The 12,054-nt window shown below is 40.3% G+C and overlaps 1 pseudogene across 1 annotated transcript; it reads right to left on the bottom strand.

Moving 5' to 3' along the window:
- Window positions 1-7,737: 7,737 nt before the first annotated feature.
- Window positions 7,738-11,608, bottom strand: LOC309820902 (E3 ubiquitin-protein ligase RNFT1-like; annotated as a pseudogene). Its single transcript has 3 exons — window positions 10,905-11,608; window positions 10,485-10,744; window positions 7,738-7,963 (listed from the first exon to the last, which is right to left on the bottom strand). The product of its transcript is annotated as an E3 ubiquitin-protein ligase RNFT1-like (transcript).
- Window positions 11,609-12,054: the final 446 nt, after the last annotated feature.

Genomic DNA, 12,054 nt, shown 5'->3' with positions numbered 1-12,054 from the left:
GATTTGTGTTCTACAGAAGAGATTTAATCTCAAAGTTTAGGTTACTTGGTGTTTGATGAGTGACATAATTTTAAAACTACCAAGGCTTCATGTGAAATTATGTTAAGATTTCACTTGCCTGATTTTAATTTTAAACCTTATATTAAAATAAAGTATCAATGAGAGTTAGAGTTGTGTGTGTGTGTGTGTGTGTGTGTGTGTGTGTGTGTTTGCATGCATGCACCTGTATGTGTTTTTTTCATTTATATTCCACATTGTTCTATAAAGGGCTTGAGGCACCTTACAAAGAATTTGAGCCAGCAAAAACTATAGTTTTAAATTTTAGGGAGAATGCCTTAAAAAAAAACTGATAAATTTTTACCTTTCAACCAGGATTCACCAGTAACATTTTTCTGTTAATCGATAGAATTTTGATAACACACTTGAAATATGCTTCTTCACCTTCAGAGGCTTATTTACTAGAGTTTTTCATTGCTTTTCAGCAGCAGCAGAGGAAAGTGGAGATGCAGAATTGAATCAAAGAACAGACTCATTTCTGTCACCCTTGCCTCAAATTCTCTTTCTAAGGTTCTGAAATCTCTAAATACAGCTATATGGTTTATTCTAGATACTTCTGGGCCAGTGGGATTCTAGTCCTCAAAATAAAAAGTTTTAGAGACAGCCCAATCAAGCTTTACTTCTTATAATATAAATCAGTCTCCAGCAAAGAGAGCCTGTCCTTACGTGGGACTCAGCGTCTCCTGAGGCACGATTCACAAAGCAGAAAGTCAGCCAGTCAAGACTGTTTCTCTTGCTTCCAACTCTGTCTTAGTCTTTGTTGCCTTTTCACTGTTCCCATGTGTTATATTGTCTGTGTGACCCTTATTTTAAAAGACCTCAATATAAACGTTGTGATGTAGTTGTATACACAAAGTTACTCCATCCTCTAAGAGCAGTTAGCTAGCATTTAGAATGCTGTGTTTGGGGATCTGCCTTCCAAAGGTGGTTAACCAACTGATGAAGAACCCTCGCCAGAATCAAGATCTTCTAAGATGGTCACTTAGTATCTTATTTTTTTTAAAGATTTATTTATTGTTTATTTATTTATTTTTGGCTGCGTCGGATCTTACTTGCGGCATGTGGGATCTTCGTTGAGGCATGCGGGATCTTTACTTTGCGGCGCGTGGGCTTTTCATTGCGGCACAAGGGCTTCTCTCTAGTTGTGGTGTGTGGGTTGTTTTCGCTTCTCTAGTTGTAGCGCGTGGAGTCCAGAGCGCATGGGCTCTGTAGTTTGTGGCACTCAGGCTCTCTAGTTGAGGCGCATGAGCTAAGTGGTTGTGGCCCTTGGACTTAGTTGCCCCACGGCATATGGGATCTTAGTTCCCTGACCAGGGACTGAACCTGCATCTCCTGCATTGTAAGGCGGATTCTTTACCACTGGACCACCAGGGAAGTCCCAGTATCTTATTTATTTATTGAAGTATAGTTGATTTGCAATGTTGTATTAATTTCATCTGTACAGCAAAGTGATTCAGTTATACATATATACACATTCTTCTTTTATATTCTTTTCCATTATGGTTTACCACAGGATATTGAATATAATTCCCTGTGCTATACCATAGGACCTTGTTGTTTATCCATTCTATACATAATAGTTTGCATCTGCTAACCCCAAACTCCCAGTCCATCCGTCCCCCACCCCCCACCCCTTGGCAACGTCAAGTCTCTTCTCTATCTCACATGCAATGCCATGTGAGTCTGTTTCTGTTTTGTAGTTAATTTCATTTGTGTCATATTTTAGATTCCATGTAAGTGATATCATATGGTATTTGTCTTTCTCTTTCTGACTTACTTCACTTAGTATGATAATCTCTAGGTCCATCCATGTTGCTGCATATGGCGTTATTGCATTCTTTTTTATGGCTGAGTAATATTCCATTGTATGTATGTACCACATCTTTTTTTTTCATTGGGGTATAGTTGCTTTACAATGTTGTGTTAGTTTCTGTTGTACGGCGAAGTGAATCAACTATATGTATACATATATCCCCTCTTTTTTGGATTTCCTTCCTACTTAGGTCACCACAGAGCATTAAGTAGAGTTCCCTGTGCTATACAGCAGGTTCTCATTAGTTATCTGTTTTATACATATTAGTGTGTATATGTCAATCCCAATCTCCAATTCATCCCACTCCCCTTTTCCCCACCTTGGTGCCCATACGTTTGTTCCCTACGTCTGTGTCTCTATTTCTGCCTTGCAAACAGGTTCATCTATACCATTTTTCTAGATTCCACATGTATGCATTAATATATGATATTCATTTTTCTCTTTCTGACTTATTTCACATGAGATGTGAATGCACATCTCTACAAATGACCTCATTTCATTCCTTTTTATGGCTGAGTAATATTCTATTGTATATATGTACCACATCTTCTTTATCCATTCATCTGTTGATGGACATTTAGGTTGTTTCCATGTCTTGGCTATTATGAATAGTGCTGCCATGAACATAGGGGTGCATGTATCTTTTTGAATTATAGTTTTGTCTGGATATATGCCCAGGAGTGGGATTTCTGGATCATATGGCAACTCTATTTTTAGTTTTTTGAGGAACTTCCATACTGTTTTCCATGGTGGCTGTACCAACTTACATTCCTACCAATGGTGTAGGAGGGCTCCCTTTTCTCCACATTTTTTGTTTGTAGACATTTCAATGATGACCATTCTGACTAATGTGAGGTGCTACCTCACTGTAATTGTGATTTGCATTTCTCTAATAATTAGTGATGTTGAGCATCTTTTCATATGCCTGTTGGCCATTTGTATGTCTTTTTTGGAGAAATGTCTATTTAGGTCTTCTGCCCATTTTTCGATTGGGTTTTTTTTTTGTTGTATGAGCTCTTTGTATATTTTGGAAATTAATCCCTTGTCAGTCACATCGTTTGCAAATATTTTCTCTCATTCCATAGGTTGTCTTTTCATTTTGTTTATAGTTTCCTTTGCTGGGTCACTTAGTATCTTACATAAAATTAGCTAAATCTACACCAGGAAGGTTATTGATTAGCATAAGGGATGTTTAAAATAGTTTTTAATTGGTGAAATGAGCAGTATTCAAATAGGTGGCTGGTTAGTAGTGTCATACCGGAATGACTGCCCTTTCCTGAATGAAGTATTAGCACCTGGCAAGCCCAGCTTGCTGAATACAGATAGTTCAAGCTTGCGGTCTAGACCTCTGAATTGGTTCTGCATTCCTCCCCATCACGAGACACGCTATGCCTGACCCAGCACAAAGTTGGCCACACCTGCCATCAGAATATGCTTGCCCTGAATTCAGTTAAGCCTTTTATGGGAAATGCTGAACAGAGGGTCCAAGGGTAAAGAGTGGGACCTCCCCAGCTACAGAGCAGGCTTAAGACTATCTTTGACCCTTAATGTGAATAAATATCTAGGTGTTGTCAGGATATTTTCTAAAACTAGGTTTCATTGTAGTATGCCTTCTGGTAGCACGGTTGTGGGGAAAGGAACATACAGGCTCCCCCATCGCCCCCACTGCTAATGGTTGGAGGCTATTGACATTTACCAGGTAAACTCCGTATTTACCAAAAGGTCAAACTGGCTTCAGTGGATTGCCATGCCATGCAAATTTCAAATCCATGCTTCAAAGTCCAGAGAGGACTCACTTGCAAACATAGAGAGTTCATTTAGATAATGATGTTTAGTTTATGGTTGTGTTTCTTTCCCTTGGAATTTTGGGTCTCTGATCGCCTTCTGTAAATATCCCTCACTCAATTGATAGAACTGTTTGGTGGGTCTTACACTTGTCTCTGAACACCCTTTTACTTTGATTTCTAGGATATTTTCTAAACCCTTTTAAATTCTGGGACCCTGAGAGTTGCCTGCTTAAGCAGTAGCTGTGCTCCTTTTCTGTGCCATTTCCTTATAAGACATTGAATTTGAAACAGGTTGCAGTAGAAATCTAGAGCCACTGAGGAAAGAGTGTAAGCTGGGTAGAATGTTCCCGCACTGTGCTGGCTGTGATGGGAAGCTCTGCCCAGGGTTCAGGGAGAGGCCCACTGGGGACCCCGGGCTTCATCCCTGCAAGATTTCTTTTGAGATTTCAGGCCTGTCAAGTTCATCTTCAAAGAATGCAGTGCTATTCTGATATTTTATTATTATTTGAATGAGAGTCAACCACTGACTAATTGTGTCTGGGACACGTCAGGCCAAAGCCTGCCTTGGGGCAAGAGGTTGGAAAGATGATGGGGACCATGAGGGGGAATTGGGAATTGAGAGACCTCTTGGGAAGCATCAGGGTAGAAGAAGGTAACACAAAATTTGGCATCAGTAATGGTTTTTCTCTTATTCTTCTCCCTGAACCACTTGGAACACTGGGGGCCTTGAAGGTGACCACTGGCCTAGAGTGAATGAGCATCCTCCCCAGGGCTGCAGGGCAGTGCATCAGAGAACCCCTAGGGGGCAGCACTCAGGCCCAGATCTCAGTGAGACTCTCAGCTGCAGGGCAGGCACCTAGGGGCACCATCTCCTACTTCTCACATAAAGATTAGTGCACATGCAAAGATAAGGAACATTTTCCAAGCAGTAATAAGGTCTTGAATACAAAAAAGCAGCAAACCAGAGCATTCCAGCAAGAAAATGAGACCAGACTGGTATGTCCAAAGGAATACAAGCCAGGTTTCACCAAGTTTTTATTGAGAACAAACTGGATGCTTTTATGAGAATCCTAGTGTATAATAATCATAAATGGATAATAATTACGTTTAACATTTGCTCCTTATTCCATATGTGAATTCAGTCATTCTCTGTCATTTTGTCGTTTTCATGAAATCTGTTCATGAAAATTACATAAGCATCCTGTGTTTATTACAGAGAACGACCTGGAATGGTTGTCTTCTCCCTGCTTATGGAAGTGACAGGTCTGGTGACACTAGCTGAATAGATGTCAGGGCATTTATTTCTTCATCACATCCCAGATTCCCCAATTTTAACTCTATTCAGAGAATTCCTCTTATGGTCCTGACCAGTGTGAAAAGTAAATGATCAGCCACTTCAAATACTGTGTGAATTTTCTTAAATAAGGAGACAAATCTTTAGACTGCCTTGGGGAAAGTTTCAGGCTGTATAATCTCTGACACAGATTGGTTCTCCTCCCTCTAACACCTGAAAGTATTCTAGAACCGAGCAATGTTTGGGCCCTCACTTTAATCGCCTACGATTCAGATGTGAACTGGTGCTCCCCCAGTCTCAGATGTCTGGGTAAATTCACCAGTTCCACATCTGTGAAAACTCCAGGCCTTGCTTTGATTTCTGCTGATTCTCAGAGTCACTGACACCCTCACGGTACCTCCTGCCTCTGGCTTCTGGGTCCAGGTGTGCTGTCTCTGCATTAGCCTCTCTCAACCCAGGAGTAATACTCAGCCCCTTGCCATTTTACACCAAAAAATTCACTCTCTAAGCATTTCATGAGTAACATTGTACTGAAGTTTTGGGACTCATGGGTGAGAGTGCATGGGAAGGTAGGTCATGTCGCATTACTCAAGGCCTCACTAGGTCCTAGTGGCTCTCTTTCCTATTTCCCTTCATCCCTCATTATCCCTGGAAGCTCCATGATCTGCTCCCTCTGTTAGACAAACTAACCCAGGTCCTCTTAGCTCCTACCTCTACCCTTCCACCAAAGACCCACAGAACAAAGTGTCCTCTATTTAACAAGACCCAGGCTCCTTAGAAGAAAGCTAGAAATACAAATAACAGCAAGAGCAACACCAATTCACCTGCATGTATTTACTAGTGGATTGAGATCAAGTCTGAGTCTCTGCCTCCACCGAAAGGCAGCACAATGTTTTAGAAAAGGAGCTGAATTTAGAGTCTGCTCCTTGGTGTTAGAGCCAGCAGCACCCCTCACTAGCCATGTGGAAAACCCAGCAATCCATTTCAAGCCTCAGCTCACCATCTGAAGAGTGAAGAAGTTACTAATGTTTCGAATCATCATGCTGATCTGAGGAAATAGTTTATGCAATGTACTCTGAAACATTAGAGCAGTGGTGCCCAGAACATTTTCAGCTTTTCCAGACTGAGGAGTGCTGCTGGCATTTAGGGATACTGGGTATCCTGCATTGTGGGGAGATTCTATATAACACAGAACTACTGCATTACCATAGCATGCCCATGGAGAAACACTGTATCTGAGCACAGTGTGAAGGAAAAGTATGTGACCTCTGAACTTCTGCCTTTCACACAAAATGCAGATGGATTGATACATAGTGCAGATGATTCTTTAAAAAGATTTTCCTCATTCTGGGTTATTTTAGCCCAATCTCTGTTCTAAGGTGATAGTTTCTCTGGTATCCAATGATACCGCCAACGTTTTAATTACAATCTTGAGCTTTCTTCTATAAGGAGTGCTTCCACTTAAGATGTCTTTGTTTAATCTTTCAGTTTAAACTATATTATACCCTCCAGAAGACAAAAAGAAGGAGGAAAAATTATGGAATAGAAGACAGGGGAATTTCCCACATGGTGAATGTACAAAGAAGCGGGTGATGCATGCATTGATCAGCTACTGATGCCAAGTAGTTGTCTTTTTTTGTGTGTGTAATAGGGTAGTCCATAGCACTATACAAAAAAGATCACGAGGGCTTCTCTGGTGGCGCAGTGGTTGAGAGTCCACCTGCCGATGCAGGGGACACGGGTTCGTGCCTGGTCCGGGAAGATCCCACATGCCATGGAGCGGCTGGGCCCGTGAGCCATGGCCGCTGAGCCTGCGCGTCCGGAGCCTGTGCTCCGCAACGGGAGAGGCCACAACAGCGAGAGGCTCACGTACCGCAAAAAAAAAAAAAAAAAAAAAGATCATGAACATTAAAGCTGATGGCAGGATTGTATGTATGATGTTCACAAACAAAAAGGAATTTAAATCATCTGTTCTCAAATCATCTGCTCCGCAACGGGAGAGGCCACAACAGTGAGAGGCCCGCATACTGCAAAAAAAAAAATTCAAATTTTATAAAAATTTTTAGAATTTTTCGAAGGGGAATTATAAAAGTCGAATAGGAATGATAAAGAAAATTCTACTTTCAGGTAAAGTGTGTCAGTTTTATGAAAAATATTCTTTGTTGTGAAAATAATGAAAGGAAAGAATACCTGAATTTCTCTAAAACTGCTAGTTCTAGTTATCCAGTTGCCATTTTGGTAGTATTAACAAGAAAACACATTTACAATTTAACTGCAGTCATCTGTCAAATAGGATAGTATAAATGTTGCATATGCATTAGGTTGAACATTACTTATGTATATTTTATTTATTTTATATTTATTTATTTATTTATTTTTTGTGGTACGTGGGCCTCTTACTGTTGTGGCCTCTCCCGTTGCTGAGCACAGGCTCCGGACGCTCAGGCTCAGCGACCATGGCTCACGGGCCCAACCACTCCGCGGCATGTGGGATCTTCCCGGACCGGGGCACAAACCTGTGCCCCCTGCATCGGCAGGTGGACTCTCAACCACTGCGCCACCAGGGAAGCCCTAACATTACTTATGTATATTTTAAAATATAGGGTTCTTTCATTTAATCTTTTATTAATTTGGACTACACACTTAAGTCTTATTATAATACTCTATAACTATTTGGAAACATTTTTCTTAACTTCTGGCCCTGAAATCCATTCTAATGCCTTTATCAATAGTCACTGTAAGCAAATGAAATTAGTATTTTTTGGCCTTAATATGAAGTTCAAAACTTAATATATTTGAAGGTGTGATGAAGTGACACCATCTTTCCATTTGTTTATATGGTCTGAAATCACAGTTCTGCACAGTGGACAGTTTTCTCTCTTCAAAAAATACATGTTGACAGATAAGAATTGGCTTTTGAAATTCAGCTTGACATATTGAACAAATATCATCCACATCTGAACATTGTCTCTTACTGGCAGCCACTTCGTAACTTGGTAGTGTAAAAAATATTGGCAATTATTAACAAATCGAAGGAGAAAAACCATATGATCATCTCAATAGATGCAGAGAAAGCTTTTGACAAAATTCAGCACCCATTTATGATAAAAACGCTGCAGAAAGTAGGCATAGACGGAACTAACCTCAACATAATAAAGGCCATATATGACAAACCCACAGCCAACATCGTCCTCAATGGTGAAAAACTGAAAGCATTTCCACTAAGATCAGGAACAAGACAAGATTGCCCACTCTCACCACTCTTATTCAACATAATTTTGGAAGTTTTAGCCACAGCAATCAGAGAAGAAAGAGAAATAAAAGGAATCTAAATTGGAAAAGAAGAAGTAAAGCTGTCACTGTTTGCAGATGACATGATACTATACACAGAGAATCCTGAAGATGCTACCAGAAAACCACTAGAGCTAATCAATGAATTTGGTAAAGTAGCGGGATACAAAATTAATGCACAGGATTCCCTTGCATTCCCATACACTAATGATGAAAAATCTAAAAGTGAAATTAAGAAAACACTCCTATTTACCATTGCAACAAAAAGAATAAAATACCTAGGAATAAACCTACCTAAGGAGACAAAAGACCTGTATGAAGAAAACTATAAGACACTGATGAAAGAAATTAAAGATGATACAAATAGATGGAGAGATATACCATGTTCTTGGATTGGAAGAATCAACACTGTGAAAATGACTATACTACAAAGCAATCTACAGATTCAATGCAATCCCTGTCAAATTACCAATGACATTTTTCACAGAACTAGAACAAAAAAATCTCACAATTTGTATGGAAACACAAAAGACCCCAAATAGCCAAAGCAATCTTGAGAAAGGAAAATGGAGCTGGAAGATTCAGGCTCCCTGACTTCAGACTATACTACAAAGCTACAGTAATCAAGACAGTATGGTACTGGCACAAAAACAGAAATAAAGATCAGTGGAACAGGATAGAAAGCCCAGAGATAAACCCACACACATATGGTCACCTTATCTTTGATAAAGTAGGCAAGAATATACAATGGAGAAAAGACAGCCTCTTCAATAAGTGGTGCTGGGAAAACTGGACAGCTACAAGGAAAAGAACGAAATTAGAACACTCCCTAACACCTTACTCAAAAGTAAACTCAAAATGGATTAAAGATCTAAATGTAAGGCCAGATACTATAAAACTCTTAGAGGAAAACATAGAACACTCTATGACATAAATCACAGCAAGATCCTTTTTGACCCACCTCCTAGAGATATGGAAGTAGAAACAAAAATAAACAAATGGGACCTAATGAAACTTCAAAGCTTTTGCACAGCAAAGGAATCCATAAACAAGACAAGAAGACAACCCTCAGAATGGGAGAAAATATTTGCAAATGAAGCAACTGACAAAGGATTAATCTCCAAAATTTACAAGCAGCTCATGCAGCTCAATATCAAAAAAAAACAAACAACCCAATCAAAAAATGGGCAGTAGACCTAAATAGACATTTCTCCAAAGAGGACATACAGATGGGCAAGCAGCACATGAAAAGCTGTTCAGCATCACTAATCATTAGAGAAATGCAAATCAAAACTACAATGAGGTATCACCTCACATCAGTCAGAATGGCCATCATCAGAAAATCTACAAACAACAAATGCTGGAGAGGGTGTGGAGAAAAGGGAACCCTCTTGCACTGTTGGTGGGAATGTAAATTGATACAGCCACTATGGAGAACAGTATGGAGGTTCCTTATAAAACTAAAAGTAGAATTACCATATGATCCAGCAATCCCGCTCCTGGGCATATACCCAGAGAAAACCGTAATTCAGAAAGACACAAGGGCTTCCCTGGTGGCGCAGTGGTTGAGAGTCCGCCTGCCGATGCAGGGGACGCGGGTTCGTGCCCTGGTCCGGGAAGATCCCACATGCCGCAGAGCGGCTGGGTCCGTGAGCCATGGCCACTGAGCCTGCGCTTCCGGAGCCTGTGCGCCACAACGGGAGAGGCCACAACAGTAAGAGGCCCGTGTACCACAAAAAAAAAAAAAAAAAAGAAGAAAAAGAAAGACACATGCACCCCAATGTTCATTGCAGCACTATTTACAATAGTTAGGTCATGGAAGCAACCTAGGTGTCCATGGACAGATGAATGGATAAAGAAGATGTGGCACATATATACAATGGAATATTAGCCATAAAAAAGTGAAATTGGGTTATTTGTAGAGACGTGGATGGATCTAAAGACTGTCATACAGAGTGAAATAAGTCAGAAAGAGATAAATATCTCATACTAACACATATATGTGGAACCTAGAAAAATAATACAGATGAACCAGTTTGCAGGGCAGAAATAGAGACACAGATGTAGAGAACAAACGTATGGACACCGAGGGGGGAAAGTGGCGGGGTGGTGGTGGTGGTGGTGTGATGAATTGAGGGATTGGGATTGACATGTATACACTGATGTGTATAAAATAGATAACTAATAAGAACCTGCTGTATAAAATAATAAAATAAAATTCAAAAATTCAGAAAAATAATACTGGCAAAACCCTGTCTGAAAGTTTTAGGTGTGCAAAAAATTCTAGAACTTTTAGTGTGAGGTAGAGTAAAGCCAGCAATATCCCAAGAATCCATCTAGTTACATTACCAAACTCCCCATAGCTTATAAGGTAACGAAAGCAAACTGGTATGGGAACAAAAGTTTGGTAATAGTGGCATAATTCTTCTAAAATCATATGCCAGTAACCCTTGGATTTAAAAGGCATGATTTATCACAGGATATTGAATATAGTTCCCTGTGCTATACACGGAAAAGAATATTAAAAAAGAATGTCTATATGTATATAACTGAGTCTCTTTGCTGTACAGCAGAGATGGGCACAACATTGTAAATCAACTATACTTAAATTTTAAAAATTAAAAATATAAAATAAAAGAAAAGGCATGATGAAAGAAGACACCAGTAAAATAGGCATTTTAAGCCCATGAAGAGGAATTTCAGAATGAAGTCTGTAATTCCAGCAATCGAAGTACTTCCCAGAAGCTCGAATGGGGTCTAGAGCAGGCTTTTTAAAAGTTAAGCTATAATAAAGTGACTGAGAATAAAAGGTGTAATATGAAAGAATGGAAGATCCTGCTATGAATACCAGTAACCAAGCACACTGAATCTCTGAGCACCTTTCTCTTAGAAAAACCTGATTTAAAATGCTTTTGGTTGCATGTATAAAAGTTGTAAGTAGCCCAATTCCAAGGGCAACTCCTGTTGTATGCTGTATAACAAGTTTGACACCCAGAATCAAAATAAATAGAACCCCTTGAAGTTTGCAACCCCTTGAAGAGATATCGGAATTGTGAGGAGGAGCTACTACCATGATCTCCAGACTCCATGTCAGTATCATCAGGCTGCCTTGCTTCATGGTGGAGGTGACTCTGTAGCAACTATGTACACTTTCCTGGGTACAGCTCTGGACACCTGACCTTATATTTCTGGAACTTGGGTTTTCAGCACATTTTTTAGGTATGGAGTTCATCTGGATATGAACATCTCCAGAATCAAAACAGGAGGCATCTCCTATCAATCTTGTTTGGACACATGGGAGGCTAAGGCATCCTCACTGCCTGCAGCTCCTGAAGGACTGTGCAGTTGGCAACCGTTGGCTTGCATGACCCTTGAATACTTTTCTGTGATCCAGATTTCTTTGTTTCAGGGCTCTGTCTCCTCTCATGACATTGAGTGGATCGAGGCCCAGGTATCGATTGCAGGAACAGCGGGAGATGCCGCCTCGAGGCCTTCAGTCAGGGCCATCACCTTCAAACCCCATGACCAACAACTCCAGCCCTGCTTGACAGCCAAAATAGTTGTCTTTCCAATGTCAGTATAACCCAGTATAAATAACTGTTGAGCTAAAGGAAGTACAGATTTCAAGTACCTTTCCCATCCCTCTCCCTCAGTTTTTGATAAGCAAGGTAGACATAAATAGGGCCCAGACTCCCAGACGCCCAGGAGCAACACAGTTCTCATCCCCTGGCTCTCCATCTGCCCCTGGTGTTATTGAGAGGCCTAACATTTATAGACGAGACTCCTGATTTGCTCACCTTCACTCCCCCTGT

The sequence above is a fragment of the Grampus griseus genome, assembly GCF_964374135.1.
Source record: "Grampus griseus genome assembly, chromosome: 3".
Lineage (NCBI taxonomy): Eukaryota > Metazoa > Chordata > Mammalia > Artiodactyla > Delphinidae > Grampus > Grampus griseus.
Note: the sequence above shows the minus strand (reverse complement) of the source record. Positions and strands in the feature narration are given on the sequence as shown.